This window comes from Parus major, chromosome 2, assembly GCF_001522545.3.
Source record: "Parus major isolate Abel chromosome 2, Parus_major1.1, whole genome shotgun sequence".
NCBI classification, from domain to species: Eukaryota; Metazoa; Chordata; class Aves; order Passeriformes; family Paridae; genus Parus; species Parus major.
Genome location: NC_031769.1, coordinates 145845995 through 145864338, shown reverse-complemented (window position 1 = coordinate 145864338; position 18344 = coordinate 145845995). Strand labels below are relative to the sequence as shown.

The 18344-nt window shown below is 40.5% G+C and overlaps 1 protein-coding gene across 1 annotated transcript in view; it reads left to right on the top strand.

The window, feature by feature from the left end:
• The first annotated feature begins 6 nt into the window (after window positions 1–6).
• The window catches only part of COL22A1 (collagen type XXII alpha 1 chain), a 227247-nt gene continuing 208909 nt past the window's right edge, over window positions 7–18344 (top strand). The window contains exon 1 of the mRNA XM_015620160.2: window positions 7–248. The gene's annotated coding sequence lies outside the window, so the exon portion shown is untranslated. The remainder of the gene's footprint in view (window positions 249–18344) is intronic.

Genomic DNA, 18344 nt, shown 5'->3' with positions numbered 1-18344 from the left:
CTCTTCCTCCAGGGGTGGGTGCACAGGGGATGCAGCGTTTTGCCTGTCCCCATCACTGACATGTCCCTGTGAGCGTGTGTGCGCGCAGCGGGGCTCGGGGCAGTGTGTCTGTCCGTGTCCTGTGTCCGTGTGTCTGTCTGTGCTCGCCCATCACCGCCCCATCCATCCCAGCTGGCCGCTCCGCAGGGCGCACCCGGGTCAGGAGCCGGGCTCCAGGTACCGCTTCAGGTGGTGCCGTGTCTGTGCAGGTAAGAGGACATTGTTGGGTTTGCAAACCTGGCACCCGGGGCACTGTAACTGAACACAACCTCTGCTATGTCTTATTTTCATCTCCTCCCCCCCAGCAGGGAGGAGTATCAAATTTAGAGGACTAATTTTTTATTTTTTTTTTCCTAGCTATGCAAACATGCAGGAACAGGGTCTGTCTTTTACAAATGAAATATAGGAGGAACTGTGTTCCATTATTCTCAAGATGCATTTATTTATTTCTCATTTAATTAACAAAGACCAGAATCTGCTAGGTGAGTTGCTCACCTGAATCAGATCTGGTGTGCCCTCAAACTGGGAGTAGCAGATGCAGAAAACTTCACTGCAGGCGATAAAGCAGTGGCTGAGGGATGTGTAATGCCTTCACTGAGGAGAGCCATTGACAGGAGGCTGACAGATGTCAAGATTACACTATAATCACTGCTTTCAGGGTTGGTTCTTCTAATATAAATACCTTGGCAGTTTGATGACCTTACACCTTCTTGTATTCTGTCTTTGTGTTGATGCGGTTCCTGTCAGTATGTGGGAATACACTGCCGTGTTAACAAGATGTTTTCTCCACATTTATTATGAATTGCTGTGTGTCACCTTTTAGCTGTAACCTCTAAGCCTTCCTCTAAAGTGCCTAATTCATCAGTTCCTTCTCTTCTAAGTTTTTACATAGCTAGAGTTCTTGAAAGAATGTAGTGACTGCTGACACTTCACAGCATTAGCATGCACATGGTGCTGTGCCTGTTTGCATGTATTTTGATTAAAACCTTAAAATAACACAGCCCATCTGTGCAGTGTGGACACTAATGGGATCATTCTCAGGAAGATGCACCTGCAAATGTATCTGTGTTACTCAATATGCTCAATTAGCAACCAGAATTATTTTAGGTGCATGCCTGAATCTCCTTTTTGTCTTTGATGAATGACTGTTTAGACATCTGTTTTGGGGGAGTTTGTATGGATACTAATTGATAAAATAATAGGGAGAAGTGTTGCCAAATAGGTCAGGCAGGCAATTGCAAGGTTTATTCCACTTCAAATTATATGACTTTTTTTTCTTAAAGAGTAGACCTTTAGTATATTTAGTAGTTTAGTAGTTTTAACTAAATTCTCAATCCTACCAACTATCATACACATTTTCCATTAAGATGCTATTCTGAATATAAAAATACTATTGTCTGGACAGCTGGGACAGTGTCCTGAGTAACTTCCACTTAGACATACCAAATACAGGAAGATAGACTTTATATCAGTGAAGTGTTTATAGAATATTATTGCAAAAGAAACTCCTGGGTATGTGTGTTAGATTCACTGTGCATCCTCAATAAGTGCATTGTGTTCTACTGCTTCTAATAAGAGGCAGTTTTGGATGTTTTGTCATCCTTTCTGGTGAAATGGAGAAGAGTCCAATTCTGAGCTTAGGAATGGGCAGCCCACCAACTGATGAATGTCATCTGGTTTTGTGGAGAATTACTCCAAGTAACTTGCAGAAAGACACTCCTCAACACATTGTGGAGCAAAGGAAGAAAACCAGGTATTTTGACTTTTAAGCCAGCAGATGACATTGCCTCTCTCTCCCAGGAGATCAGTTTGGGGCCAAATCTTGTTCATTTTAAGAGAAAATAATATTGTCTCTTATTTGAGGGATTGTCTCTTGAATTTGAATGAGACCTGTGCCATGAATGAGTCTTTGGGTTGGAATAGCACATCTGATAGAGGACTCATTGCAGGGGAAGTATCTGTCTGACTCATGTTACTCTGACTCATGTTACTACAGTGGAAGAAAACCTCCCCAGTGGGGACCTAACAGAGGAAGAATGAGGTGGAAGGATTAGTTAATTTTTTTGGTCTGTGGGAAGGTTTTTATGAGCTCAGAGCCCCAGACAATGTGTGGGTGAATATGTCTATAGCACCTATACATATACATAAGTCTTTTCTTCTTGCATTTCATGCAATTTTAAGGCAAACATATTTGCTACATGCCAGGGCTAGCTTTTGATTCTGCAAATGATGATACTGAAAATAATAGGACTAAAAGAGTGCTTTTGTTTCCAGCATGTGAGAGCTTTCTTGCTAAAATATATTCCTGAGATTTGTTACATAATTATCTTGGTTTCAAAGGTTATTTCAATTTGTCATATTGTAATGCTTTCTTCTAATACTTGTTTTGATTAATCACTGCTGGGTGATCACAATTCCTCCTGTTTAAAGACCATTCTTGAATTCTTCCCATTTCCTACAATGAGGAGCAAAACCTTTAAAAAAAAATCTTATATTGTATCAACATCTTGTCTGTACCACCACACCTGAATGATACATGTTGTACTGGGCTATTTCAGCTCTTCAGACAATGCCAAATTCCCCAGTCATTCTTACATGACTGTAAGAATGTAAATCTTACATTCTTAAGTAATGTAAGAATTACTTAAGTAATGTATTGTCTCCTATTACACTGAAATATCTCCTTCCATGCTTCCCAACCCTCTTTTCCATTGCAAGGAAATGTAGTAGAGCATTTTTGTTTTAAACTGCCTCTTTAGAGAAGACTAATTCCTGCAGGTCTTTCCATGGCTGGGTGAGTCTAAAAACAGGAATGTTGGGTCCTCACTGGGTGCTGCTCACTTTGTATTCGGCACTACCAACTGTTACAAAGATGTCTTGGAGTTTGAGAGCTCAAGTTTGGGGAGTGAGGAAAGGGGGAGACAGCATCTACAGAAATCACTGAACTGTAATTGAGGAACTGGGAGCATTTTTATTTTTTTTTAAATTCTTGTAGCATATGTAGGTGCAGTAGGAAAAATACAGGAAAATGGACATGTTGAAAATTAGTCCTCTTTGGACACAAACTGATTCTGGCAATTTTCTTCATCATGTGCTTCATTTTATTTGGTGTTTTCCTGGAAGCTTCTTCCAGTTGCTGCTGGAAGTTTAGTGATCCCTTTCAGTGGAAATCACATCAGGCTTCTGAAGCTGGCAGGAGCAAAGGTTGGCTGAGATGGCTGTCCCAGCTCTGTGAGCGGAGCCAAGCACAGGAATGTCTTCTGCAGAAAGAAACTTCTGCAAAGATCTCCTGTTGTGCCTTTGGGAAGACTTGCAGGTCTTAAGTCTTGAAATAATTTGCTCAAGGTACACTCAGACTTTCATTCTCCTTTGCAAGCAAGTATGAAAACTCAAATCAATAATGCAAGTCAATAATCATAACATTTATTTTACAGTTTTTAATTTCAAATTTTGTTTAAAATATACTGCCAGGTTTTGAGGTTTTTTTTTTTCAGTGGAGAGGAGATCTTAGTCTTAATGTTCTTCACTAATAAATGTCATCAGGTGTCAGTAAATTACAGGTGAAGTCAAGGATTTTTCCCTTAAAATTGCAGCTGACTGAAGTGAAGTCAGGAGCTATATACTGAGGATGTTGCACTGGCAGCTTTTGGCAAGTCACTGAATCTGTGAACAGTCAGTTCTTCCAGCTGTGAATAAGAGATAATGTTAGAAGGAGGTTTTACATGAATTGTGACCTTAAGTTCCTAAAAATAGCCTAAACAAATCAGAAGATTTATATAAGTTCAAAGCATCCTGATTTCTTATTAATTGAATAGTATATTCTCTAAAAATTGGCAAGATTTCTAGAATGTGAATGGTGAAGAGAAACTAGCTGGAGCTGATTTATTGAAAAGTATAGAATCAGAGAATAATAGAACAGTTTATTTTGGAAAAGACCTCTAAGACCATAAAGTCCAGCCATTAACCCAGCACTGTCATGTCTACCACTAAACCCTGTCCCCAGGTGCCACATGCATTTTAAATACCTGCAGGGATGGTGACTCCACAGCTTCCCTGGGCAGCCTCTTCCAATGCCTGAATGCCTTTCAGTGAAGAAATCCTTCATAATCTCCAATCTAAACCTCCCCAGGTGTACCTTGAGGCCATTTCCTCTTGTCCTATTCCTGTCACCTGGGAGAAGAAGCCTCCTCTCAGGTCTTCAGATAATAATGGAGCACCAAGATCCCTACAACCCTTGTTTTCTGTCTCAGGACTTTTCCTTTGATCTCCTTTGCCCCTGATGGTGGAGGCTGCCATGGGTGTTGTGATCAGCAATTACAAACCCTGGGCTGGCAATCACAGCACAGGAGCTGGGGACCAGGGGTGGGAGGGCATGCCCTGATTTCTTCTCCCTGTTTTACTCCTGATGTCCAGCTCCACCAACTAGGCTGAAAAAAATTATCATGTGAATGTGAGCCATGAAACATGAGCTCTGCTTGTGGGACAAGATGCTTATTCCTTCCTAGTCTGAATATGAGGATGTGAGCGGATTGGCGGATTGATAATATTTATTTTTCATAACTTTTTTTTTTGTTTTTTATCACTAAAAGATCAATTGAATAACTCCTATTTCACCTAGGAAAGAAAAAGTGTGCACACGCTATTATTGCCCTGAGAGAACTGTGTCAATATTAGCAGTAGGTGGGAGCATGACCTGCCAGGGACTTGTGTTATAGAGATTATATCTGGAGTGGGGAAAAAAAGAAACCACCCTTCTCTCTAATAACCATTATTGATATGCAACTGATATGTTGTTTTGGTGGACAATTCATTTCACAAATCAGGCTATGCAAGTAGTGAGATAGCTTTTGATTCCTTGTGCAGCTAGCTGCAAACTAAAAAATGAAAAAGGTTTGTTTAGGAGATCAAAGTGGGCTGTGTTGCCATTCTTTATTACATTGAGTTTTTCATGGCAAACACCTGCTATCTTTGTGTCCACGATCAAGGATGTTAGATTTAGAAGACTTCTTTCTGTAAAGCAGAATGAACTCTCTCTAAAAACTTCCCATTTCTTTCCCAGTATAGAGGAAATCCAGCAGTAAAGACTGGGCAGGTACCTGCTCTGGCACTCACTTGCAAACTCTTGCTCTACAAAAAAAGAAGCAAAGCAGCCTGTCCTGGGATCCCACTGAGGAGTCACAAACCCCACCCCAGGGTGTGTGGGGCTGCAGAGCTGGCAAAAAACTGCCAAACCTGGACCTGATCTGATCACGTGCCACAAAACTTCTCCAAGCTCTGTTAGCCTTGATTATTCACTAGGAATGAATGAAAGCGAGTTATGGGTCATGTTTTGCAAGTGCTGTCAGTGCTGATTATGCAGTGGTGTATATTCCCTCTGCTCAGGGAGTGCTGTTATCACAGAGCTCATCTACTATGCAGTAGATGTAAGTTATCCTTCTCCAGCTCATCAGAATCTATTTACTTTGCATTGATTCAGTTCCTTAAAAATTAATCTTTGATTCTTTGCAGAACAGAAGGATCCCTTGAGTTTAGTTTAAGCAACTTGATTTGATTATTGTTATGTCCTGAATATTGATTCTTAAGTGATTTTAATAAGAGATGTCAAAACTGCCATATTTCAGTTCACGTTTGAGGGCAGGTTTAAACCATTGACAGATTTAAATATTTTTGGATGGATGGTCTTTGTAAGCTTAGCCAACACTTGGTTGTGGTTTGACTATTTATTGCCCAACGGCAATTTTTTCAGTGCTTAACCATGTTGAGGTATGTGCCCATTGTCAGCACCCAGGTGTTTCCTTCCAGAGCAACCTGGTTAACACTGATTTCCCTAGGAAGAATTATTCTGCATATTGATTGCAAAGATTTTCTTTGAGCTGTAGAGTTTAGAGGTACTGTGTGATTTCTGTTGGCTCCATGCTTAGTGTAAAACTAATTACCTCTTGTATGACAGAACTTCACTAATTCCAATTTCACCAGCAGATAAAGGCTACAAATAATCTGTGTGGACTGTCTTGGTTGCCAATGAGGCTCACGAATGAAACAACAGCTGATACTTATTTTACAGGACTTCTTGTACTGGGCATTCCCAAAAACCTTTATCCATTTCAGTGGCAGGTCTGGTTTTCCTCACAGTAAGTTAAATACCTTAATGAATCTACAAGGAAAGGAACACATGCTTTTCAGTCCATTGTAATGCTTGGTAAAAAAATGTTTTCCAGGGCTTATCTTTGCAAAATATACCAGAAAATCTGCAGCAAACCCCACTGACTAGGTCTAGACAGGGCAGTCAAGCACACTGATATTAAATTCTGACTAGGAAATTAATTCAGCACTAGCGAGGAGACAGCAAGGCACAGCTCTTCTGTAGCACCTGGAATTCTTCTGTTCCTGTGTGAGCACTGACAAAGCTCAGATCTGTCTCATTTCCATGATCTGCAGCAGAACAGCCCAGGATGCTCACTCTGAACACAGGACCTGGTGGTGTAGCTCTGCAATGGACAGTGACTTCATGCTCCTGCAGCAAGAAGAAATAAAAACCACATTTCTTTTGTAAAGGACAGTGCTCTAACATAGATAATAAATCCGTTCAGCTTCCCTGGGGGGCTGGGGCAGGAGTGAGCTGCTCATTCCTAACAGATGGGTTGACGATCCTTGTTCAAGTCTGATATTTCATAAACCACCTTGATTTGTTCCATGGCAATTTCCCTTGTCCTGCTTTGCTGTTTAGTTATGGTCCCACCTCTAAAGTGTTTCTGGGAGTGTTTTTTATGTTTCCTGGAGGCTTTTCTTAATTATATGGATAAGTACTTTTATGATTGATTCCTGAAATTAAAACAGTTTACAACTGGTCTTATATTATCTTCTTTCTTTGCCATTCCTTGGGTTTATTACTGAGTATATTTTCTGTTCAGTTTGAACTCAAGCTATTTGTATATATTTGACTACTTTTTTATTCTTTTAAATTTTCTATTCTGCTTTAATTTATTTTTATTGCTGCCTTTGATTTTTTTTCTCCTTTGCAGTACATATTTCTACTGCCATATTTTCTTCACTTTGCATCCTTTTCACTTCTCTTAGCAGCTGTTCCCAGACTATGGGCCATGACCCCAGGCAGGCTATGGCAGTTAGGAGTGGGCTACAAAATTAAGTTGCTAATTTTGGATGTGGTGACACAGGGAAGTCAAAGACCTGTTGGTTTCCTTCAGCAGTTTTCTGAGCTAAGACTGATAACACATAGGAAAACAGATAAAGCATGAAGTACCCTTGTACCAGATTCCTCTGGTATGATAAACAACTTGTTTCAATTTCTTCCCATTTCCATGTCTATGGTTCTGCTCCCTGTGTCTCTCCCAGAGTGTTTTTGAAGGCAATAACCTCTAAGGCAGGTCCTGCCCAGCCAAGGAAGCCACAGAAGGTGCACTGAGTTTAGGAGAGTTCTGGGAAATCTTTCCCCCAGTTGAAAGAGTTGCTGGCAGATTTGTAGGTCTTCAGGATTCAGAAGAAAAAAAAAAACCAAACCCAAAAAACCAACAAAAACCAAACCAACAACAAAAAACAGAAAACCAAACAAAAAAGAAAAAACAAAAACAAAACCCAAACAAACAAAAAGAAAAAAGAATCCACAAGCCCAAACAAAACAGATCAAGAAAAATCCCACCAGAAGTAAGCAGGAATAATTCTGATTTAACCAGTGTCAGTTTTTCCCTTAGCTATATGCCTTTGTACTTCTCTTCATTAATAATTTGCAGATGCATCATATCATGGGCTCAATTCCCTTAAATAATTGCAATGGCCCATGGCATGGATGGATATAACATGGGACAAAAGGCTGTGCCACTGGTTTGTGTGGTGTTTGTGTACCTCTTTTGGGTCTGTCTGTCTCAAGCAGAGAGGCTGAGTGTGTGTGGAGATGGGCCTTTCCTGCCCAAGATCTCATGCTGGGTCACCTCTCTAGTTTCAGATGTCTGTTTTTGATCCTCATTTTCAGCCAGCCATCCCTTGCTGCCTTAAAATGGTGGGAATAATACAAAGTTTTCCGGGGTAATTCATCTGACCTGTTTGATATAAATTACTCCCTAGAAGTGTCTGTTCATCTTTATGGATTATAGAGGGCTGGAAGGTGGTTTACTCAGATATAGACAGCTACACTGTAAATCTCTGTATTTGGTCAGATGAAACCTCATAATTTCCATAAGGCACAGCAGAGTCTGGGCAGGAGTGGTTCCCCACAGCAGCCTGGAGTGGCCATGGCTGCTGACCCCAATATCAGTGGCATCTCTGTCAATATATTGAAAAGTTTTGCAGTAATTAAAAAAGCATTTTGTGTGAGCAGGAGGTTCTGGAATAGCTGTAGAGGGGTGATGTGACTATTTTATCCCAGGTATCAGCTTTAAGATCTTTCAGGATATGCATGATGTGACATTGATGTCACATAGCTGAGTGTCAGACACATGTAAAGATGATGAAGCATAAAGCTGTTTGACTGCACATTATCTTTAAAAACCTCTTCTCTCTCCTGACCAGGGCCCATGGCACAGGAGGGATTACACTCCTGTGTAATCCTGGCAGGGTGTGGGGAATACCAGCCCTTGGGTTGATTTAGTGCAACTTTAAGACAATTCTGACACAAAGCCAATGTTTCTCCTCCATTGAAACCCAAATAATTGCTGGAACATGGCAGGCAACAATTTCCTGTGATATGGACACTTGCATAAATGATCATTTCATTTATTCCTGTTACAAACAGGACAAGGTTTATTAATTCTGATTCATCATTAAGAAGCTCCACAGAGCATGGATTTTTTCTTTTGTCAGTCCTATGCTGTCTGCAAAAACTTGGCCTTAATCTACTCGAGTGTCTCAATTAAAAATTGGCCTTTATCTATGGAGTCTCTCAATTAAATAGCAGTATTATGAATACTCTTGATTCATGCCTAGGTGGGAGGATCTGTGCCATTGTGCAAACAGCTTTTCTGCCTCATTACCAGCCCTTCTTGTTTGGCTAACATGTTTGCCCGATCAGACGATAAGTGCTAATCCCTTCTCTGTTCTGTGACATGATGCTGAACTGGAGGGCTGCAAAGCTCATAGGAGAGTTTTTCTCCTTCAATACCATCAGGAAGAATGGGAGATTTGAGGAGGTTATTAGCTCCTTTGGACCTTTAATGCTGTATGCTCGTGGGATTAGTGAAATACCGTCTATTACAGGGTATTTCCACATGGGGATCAAGTCTGGTAAACAGGGAACCCTTTGCTCTTGTCCCAGCTGAGATAACGTGGGACAGGAAGGCCTTGCTTTTGGTGCAAGACTTGGACAGCTAAACTGAGCTTCATCCTGGCTCTGCCACAGTAATTTTATACAAAATAAACCATAGAAATCACAGAATGGTTTGGGTTGGAGGAAACCTCAAAGATCATCTTGTTCCCACACCCTGCCATGGTCAGGGACACCTCTTCCTAGTCCAAGTTGCTCCAAACCCCATCCAGCCTGTCCTTGTACACTTCCATGGATGGGGATCCACAACTTCATCTGAAATCCACCCAAGTTCCCATTCCCATCTGAAAAAAATGGCATTTTAGAGGTGACAGGTGACAAGTCTGGTTATAACCCTATTTGTCTCACCACCTGTCTGCATTTTTTCTTCATTGCCTAGCTCTCTTAACTCCATCTTGGTAGGTTTTCACTTTGCTTGGGAGATGAAACAATGGCAAGAGCAGCACCCAGACTCCTGAGTAGGTGGACAAGTGACTGAAAGGGTCTTGTAGGTTTTACACTAGGTCCCTGCTGTCCTGCAGGGTTTTAAGGAGGGTCAGTGATCAGCATTTCATGTTTCTGGAATTGCTGCTGTCTCAAGTGTGTTGCCTGCAGTCAAGAGCAGAGTCTTTTTCCCAAGAATTTGAATGATTATTGGGTTAATAATCATCTAAAGCACCTAATTCACAGCTAAGCAGCATTTTCACAAGTGCTAGGACTTGAGAAACATTTTCTTTTACAGAAGATGGCTCTTTTTAGCTTATGATTTATCAAAAAAGACAAGCTTGTGGCCTTCTTGGAGAAGTCAAGCTGAATCACAAAACACTCTGAATTTTATCCCCTGGAACACAAAATCACAGAAAGTGAGAGGAATGGGAATTAAAAGCTAAAAATTGCAGAAGGAGCTTGCAAAGTGTTAGATACCAGGGACGAATTTTCAGAAGTTTGTGCTGTTATTTTCTAGGAGAAAGGAGAAATGTGATGCTTATTTCTTATTAATGGTCACAGAATATCTGAGCTGGAAGGATCATCGAGCCCAGCTCTTACATGAATGGCCCATACTGGAATCTAACCCACGACCTTGGTGCTGTCAGCACCAGGCTCTGGCCAACTGAGCTCACCTCAGAATAATTTCAAATGCTGCCATCTGGTTTATAATGAAATAAATTCTGAAAGCACTGGGGAGTGTGGGCATGGATCCTGCTGCCTCTCTCATGCTAAGCCAGCACTCTGCCATTTGAGCTAATTCCCCATCAGTGGTGCCACTCCAGTGAAAGTTTGAGAGTGAAACACTGGAAATACAGCTCCCTTTGGTGACCATGCACAAAACATGGCAGGCATGTCTAGTTCAGTGCCTCCCCCTGTGCTGCAGGGTCCCAAATGTCAAACTTTTAACGAGATAACTTGTTGATATAAATAAGTGATTTTCCCTATGGCTGGGTATTCAGGGTTTACTCAGGGATTGCTTTATATTCAACTCTATATTTAAGGCTCAACAATGCTTTTGCTAATGTCCTTCATCTAATCACCTGAATTTGGGGAAAGGCCTCTCACCTTGTTCACACTGATGCTTTCTTTGACAGTAGAAATTAATTCTTTTGGAATTTTGGAAGAATGGGAACTAGTGATAAAGAAGTAATGTAATAATAAATGTAATGTATAATAATGTAATAATAATGTAATCTTTCCCATAGGCTTAATGCTTTCTGGGAATAAATCCACGATGCCTAAGAAGAATTCTGTCACTAGCCATTATTTTCTGTAATTTAAGATTTCGTCAGTGTCTTTCATGTTATACAGACTTAAGTGGAAAATGACTCCCAATTTATTGATGTTCTTATTGTGTTGTCTGCATTTAGGGACAGGTTCTGTCATTCCAATAAAAAATTGTGGAGTACTTTAATCTGCTAATAGGTGTGCTGAGAGACCAGTGGGATTGTCTGAACATTGATCCTTTTGTGAGCTGTGCTACTAAATCAGCAGAGCCAGCAAAGACTAAATCACATATCTCAGGGTGTGATATTTAAAAACTATTGTCTATGTTGGTTTACACTGATGAGGTGAAAAATGGAATACTTGAATTATTATAAATGCATAATTTTTTAAATTCATAACTTTTAAAATGCATATATTTTAATGCTTTAAATAATTGTCAAAACCGGTAGATTTAAAATTATGACTTAATTGTTTTTTCTAAAAATTGTATATGACAATATTGTGAAACAATGATGCCCTTAGACTGCTATCTGTGGCAAACCAGATGAGCTGGAACCTTTCTGGCCATATCCCTCCTAGGCAATTTCATCAGGAAATACTTGAAATCACAGACTAGAAGCCACTGACCTGCAAATGCCAGGCAGCAATCTGAATTAAAGGGGATCTGCAAACACCAGCTAATCCCCCAGTCCACAAGTGCTGCCAGTGGGACCAGGACAGGCTCTGGTGGATGTGCCAGCAGAGGAAAGGGGTGTTAAGCAGTTCCCATGTGTTCCCCTGGGCCAGGCAGGAGATGAGGGCAGCAATCATGGGAGGCACCACGGCGGGGGTAACCCTTCCTTACCAGCCTTCTCTTGTGCATTTGTGGTGGCTCTGAGGCTACTTTGGTCCCTGGGAGGGGTAGAGAAGTTCCCAAGTTCTGCCCACATCCTGCCCGTCCCTGCCTGTTTATTTGCAGGGCTGGAGCCTGCAGGAAAAGCATTCCTAAAGGCAATCCTCTGCTGCAGGACAGAGCTCAGGAATAAGGTAGGTCTTAACTTGCCTCAGAGACCCGTGGAGGGAAACATACTTCTCCTGTCTCTCATTCTTTTCCTGAAATCAGAAAGGGGATGATATAATCCATTCCTAGATTAAATCTCTGGATTTCTCCTAGAAATGTTCCTTTTGCTGTGAGATTCACACTATGCAAAGGCAATGCTCCTATTTATAACTTGTGGCTGAAGGGAAGTCTCTCATTAAGTAGAACCATCTTAGAATAACTGTTGAATGGATTTCAGTGCTTTGTGAGCATTTATTTTAAGAGATTGTCATCTGCAAAAAGGTGGTCCAGCCTCAGCATCAGGGTCTGTGTGGCTTTATTCTACTTTGCACTTCTGTATATCCCTTGGATTTTGGGTTTGTTTGGGTTTTTTTGGGTTTTTTTTGGTTTGCTTTTTTTTTTTTTTTTTGGTTGTTGGTTTTGTTATCATTTTTTTCATTTTGATTTGCACTAATAGAGTTGCAGCTGCACATCAGGATGGAGCCAGGCTCTGAGATATGAGAGATTTGCCATGACAAAAAAATAATTGGTTCCTGCAATTTGGAATCTGATGAAACTGAAGCGTGTTAAGGTTGAATACTTAGCCTTGCATGATCTTTCCAATAACTCATGTTCCTTTGAAGTCACTTCATTGTCCTGACTTTCCTGGGTTTGAATTGTTGCCAGTGAAACTGAGTCCTCCTGGTGTAATTCATAGGCAGCAATCATAAAGCTGACACTCTTGCACGTCGGTATGTGGGGAAAAAACCTTTTCACCCCTAGGATGTTATTAGGAACAAGATGACAACTTGTGAATATTTTCCAGGTATCATAATGGTTTAATATATTGGAATGTTGAATAACATCAGTGATAACATCACAGCAATGTGTGACATAGTGTTTCTGTTGCCCTGAATTGCAACTCTGTTCTATGGTGAATATCAAAAGTTTTAACGCTGAAACTTTTTTACTATAGATTTTAGAACTATTTATGTCTTTGAGTACTTTGAACCTTACAAGAACTTTACTCACAAAGTACACAAAACCAGAGAAAGCTGTGGTCTTATGGTTATTCCTGTGGATATAACTGAACACTTTAGAAAAGTAATAGACTGGCTTTTATGAATAGCATCCCAAAGCAAATCTTATGGAAAAAATCTAACGGTCTATGAAGGATTTATTTGTGTATCTTGTTTTGTTTTCCATGGTGAACTTTTCATAAATAGTGTAGTTACAGGCAAGGTAGACAAGCTGTTTCATGTGAATAAATGAATCAATACATCAAACTAATGCAGTGGTGTGGAAAAACAAGAAGCAGCCTACTGTCAGGGAGAAGAGACTTAGGAGTGTGAGGCAGGATATGCTTTTCAATTTGCTGCAACAAACATTTTTCCTTTCTGAAAGACTTCAGAAGTGGAAGTTCAATATAAAGACTGAAGACCTGAATTATGCTCTCAATCTTTTGTTTCATTTCCTCCTCAGAGGAAAATAAAATTCTGCCTTCTCAAAGGGGAGGCCAAACATGAGGAGATAGTGCTGTTCTCTCTCAGACTTGAGAGCCAAAGATATGGTTCATGTGGATGGGAGCATCAGAGAGAAGAGTTAAACCCACACCAGTCTTCTGCTCAGAGGGTTGGTTACAATACAGGGAGCCAGCAGTGCTCTCATCTGTCTCACACAGACATTTCAAAGGTGAGGAAGTCCCTTTCAGCAGATAAATTTGGCTGTTGTACTGTATGGTGCCAGTCATACAGAGAAGACTGTGCTATGGAAAGGCATCATTTTATGTGAGATGAATTAAGTACAGGAGCTCTCCAAAGCTTTCATAGCCCATGTAATGTTGAAGTTTTGTAGCTTTACAGCACTTGGTAGTGAGAAAATGTAGCAACACCAGAATTCCCATGCAGCATATCATAGAATACCACAGTGGTTTGGGTTGGAAAAGACCTCAAGATCCTGTTTCCAATCCCCTGCCATGGGTAGGGACACCTTCCACTACACCAGGGTGCCCAAAGCCATATCTGAGCTGGAACACTTCCAGGGATGGGGCAGCCACAGCTTCTCTGGGCAGCCTGTGCCAGGGCCTCACCACACTCCCAGAGAAGAATGTCTTCCTAATATCTGATCTAAATCTACCCTCCTTCAGCTTAAAGCCATATCCCCTTGTGCTGTTGTTGCATGCCTTTGTAAAAATTTATCTCTCCAGGCCTAGCAAATTAGGGTTCTTACAGATTATTTCCTTTCCCATCCCCTTTATAGTGTGTTGGGGCATACACCAGTTATTGCTCACAGTGTAATGCTCTTGGATGTCCGATTTGCCTGAGAGATGTAAGTATTTGTGCTGGCATGGCATTTCACTGGAAATGAAAGCCACAGTTCAGCAGTTTAGATTTAAGCCTGCTGAATTTTTGAAAGAAAATTCCTTCCATGAATTTGGGAGTAACCCCAGCAACCCACATGCCATGCATGTCAAGTGGAAGAGGGGGTGTGGAAGCTGAATGGGGAGCAGGAGTGCATCAAAAAGCCTGGAAGTTGGATACGTAGATAAGGGCTGAAAAATGTGCTTTCTTACATAGCTTTAAAAAGTGTTTCCCAGTAAAAATTACAGTGAATGCTGTTGCTATAACTACCAGCAAGGTTTTGTGCAGAAGCTCTTGAGGTACTTGCTTGTGTAGTTGTACAAAAGTTTTTCTCATTTTGAGGATTTGGTATCACCTTGTATTTAGTTTTTCTCTATTTAACCAGGCACCATTAAGCACCAGCTGTGTTTTCAGTTTCTGTGCAAAGCAGAAGGCAAGGAGGTTGGAAATTTTTATTTTCTTTTTATCTTTATTGTGCAAGTGAAACATTGTTGATGTAGCTGAGCTAATGTGTTATTTAATTTCTTACTTATTTCTCTGTTTGGGATTATTTTTAGGCCAAGAAACGGCTAATAGCATTGCGGGCTTTCATGTTTAACTTCGTACAGAAAAAAATTAAAATTCTTTCATGGTTAACCACCAGTCGAGCAACTTGTTCTGGGCTCTAGAAGTCAAGGAAAGGTTGCAGATAAAAACATGACACTGCAAACAGAAGAGGAATGCATTCATTGTAGAGAACAAGTGCATCAGGTGATGGTGGCTGAGCACTCAAACAGCTTTCTAGCCCTAGTGAGGGAATGTTCTGTCTCATAAATCAAAACCAATAGTTCTATAGATCAGGAAAAGTACTGCAACTTTGAACAAGGTATAGATGATATACTGGAATTATTAAGAATAATTTTGGACTTATGTTGGCTGGGAGGTTAGACTGCACTTTATTGTCTCTTTCAGCTGTATTCATCTATAAATAAGTGTTGGTCTTTGAATACATTGACATGAATATGACAAACTTTCACACATCAAATTAGATCTTGTGTGTATCTGTGGAAAACAAGTTGTAACACCTGTTTTAAAGAACAGGCTGTCAGTTTTTCTAACAAAGACAAAGCAGTAAAACAAGCACAATCACATCCTCTTCTTTTTTTTTTTCTTTTTTTTAAAATTTATTTGGCAACAGATAGATTAAAACAGTTACTCTTCAGACAGCAACTGTGATGAAAATATTTGCTTATCTGAATACGAAGTCAATACATGTGCATGTCTGCCCATGGCAATATATTAGTACTTTGGTATTTTCCTTGGCATCAAAAGGAAAAGAAAGCAAAGTACCTTCTTGTTCCTGAGTGGAGCAGGAAATCTAGTGACAAAACAGATGTAGAAAGGCCAAAGTGCTCAGGGCCTTTTTGTGCCTTTTATTTTTCTGGTGAGGGCTCCAGAGCCTCCCTGCAGTCAATGAGAGCAAAGCATCACCTGCTGGGATTTGGGTCAGTTGAGCCTCAGGGCTGGGTTCATCCAATCCAGTTCAAGGACAGAGAAAACTCAGAGTGAAATTTAACCCTTTGGATAATCCAAGACTGACCCATAGTTTTGATTTCCATATCTTTATAATTCACCCAGAAACTAGACTAAACTCTGCACAGAATGTTCTTAAGCTCTCCCTGTAACTGAAAACTAGTGTCAAAGTTCAAAAAGACATTGCTTTTCCTAGCTCCATTTTAGTTCTCCCCAAACCTGCTTTTCCTGTACAATTTCATCATTCAGGAAGCATGTTTAGAAGTCAAGATGTGCTTCTTCTCTTCCCCATTAGGCAAAGACTTTGCACTCCAGTCTATTCATTCTCTGCCTCTGAACTTGATAAAGTTTCCTATCACTACCTTTACTATAGCTGATGCTGCTTTTGGCTGAATTTCTTATGTCACCTTGACCAGATAGACATGTACTGAAATATTGGTTTCTGTTGAGACACCAATATCTAAATCTTTGCTCTTTGTCTAAGCTTATTTTATTGTGTCTGGGGAAAATAAGAACTTCTTGTGAGTAGTTAATTTATTTTACACTTCCTCATGAGAAAGAGAGAAAATCAATCTGGGTATGGATTTTTTTATTTTTCTTCCTCTCCATGAACTTGAAAGGAGCTTAAGTATTAAACCACATAAAATGTTAGTTAGACACCTACAGCCTAAACTTAAATGGGATAAATCCCAACCAGAGCTCTGCTATGTCTTAAGAAAAAAGAGTATAATGTGAGACTATTTGAAACTAGGCTTTACATTTAATTTAGGCTTTAATTTGTTTAAATTCTAGCACTGCTGTCTCAGTAGGTATTTTTTTTCATTTCTACAACTTTTCCATGTCCTTTCTCTTCCACCAAATTTTCTAATTTTGATTTTTGTTTTTATTTTCCTGAAAACATGCTACGTCCCTATCCATTTCACAATACCATCTCCCCAACTATCAAGTAAAATCTTTGATACCTATATTATCTATGCAATAACTCTCTTATTTTAAGGTAAAAATTCAGGATATTCCATATGAAGAGGTAGGGAAAATGGAATTAAGTAATTTTTGGAGTTTCAGGTCTTTTTGAGACAGTTTGAGGCACTTCTTTCTACAGTTAATTGTGAAAATTTTAAATATGAAGAAATGATAATATTAGGAAGACCTGAGTGTGATGTTGTTTCATGTTTCATTCATGTGATCTATAAATTCCCTTTTTTTCTTTCATGGCCCACTCACCTTTTGCTTTCTCTTTTCCCCCTGCTGTTTCTGAAACTTGCATGAAGAATGAAAAGGAAGGTAGCAGAGTGGAGAGGATAGGACAGAGAGAGAGCTGAAATGGCCCAAACCCCTTCCAGTCAACATCAGAATTATTGATCTGACATTGTCAAACCCCTTGCCATCTGCACAGACAGGCAGAGCTGCAATCTCTTACCAGCTCCTGACAGCCCTTTTGGCTCTGTCAGTTGCCTGGTGTAAGAGCTGTGTGGGCCACAGAGCACAAGTTTTTGTATCTTATCCTTTCTGTGTGAGTGACAGTGATGAAGAGAGCCCTTCCTGTTAGAAAATAGGGATAATTTCCATGTTTTCTCCAACTACATCTTTTCCTATTTAATTTACTGCTGTCAGACCCTTATTTGCTGTATTTTCCTTCAGTGTCTTCAGATCATCTTCTCTTTTCATAGAATCATAAAATAGTTTGGGTTGGAGGGGACCTTCAAGGTCACCAAGTCCTGACCTCGCTGCCATGGGCAGGGACACCTTACACTAGATCAGGTTGCTCCAAGCCCCAGACAACCTGGCCTTGAACCTTCCAGGGTGTAGGATATCCACAACTTCTCTTGCCAACCTGTGCCAGTGCCTCACCACTTTCAAAGTAAAGAATTTCTCCCTAATATCAAATCTAAACCTGCCCTCTCTCAGCTTAAAGCCATTATCCCTTGTTCTAGCACTGTATTAGGCTTGATGAAAGCCCCCCTTCCGCTCTTTAGGTACTGGAAGGCTGCTATAATGTCTTCCTAGAGCCTTCTCTTTTCCAGGCTGAACAATTCCAATTATCTGAGTCTTTGCTCACAGGAGATGTTCTCCATCCCTCTAATCCTCTTTGTGGCCTCCTGTGGACTCACTCCTACAGGTCAATGTTATTCCAGTGTTGCTCCAAATGGGGTCTCATGAGAGTGGAGTAGAGGAGCAGAATCACCTCCCTTGGCCTGCTGGCCACTCTGCTTTTGATGCAGACCAGGATTTGGTTGAATTTTTGGACTGCATCTTCTTACCCACCAGCATCGTCAACTCCCTCTTGGCAGGGCTGCTCTTGATCCATCCATCCCATCTTATTTAGTTTTCCATCTTACTCACAGCCCTGGGGGCAGAAATGACAATAAAAGTGACATGGCAGAATTTTCCTGCAGGTCTCCTTCTGCTGGGATCACAGTAAAATCATGGAATAATTCACAGTCAG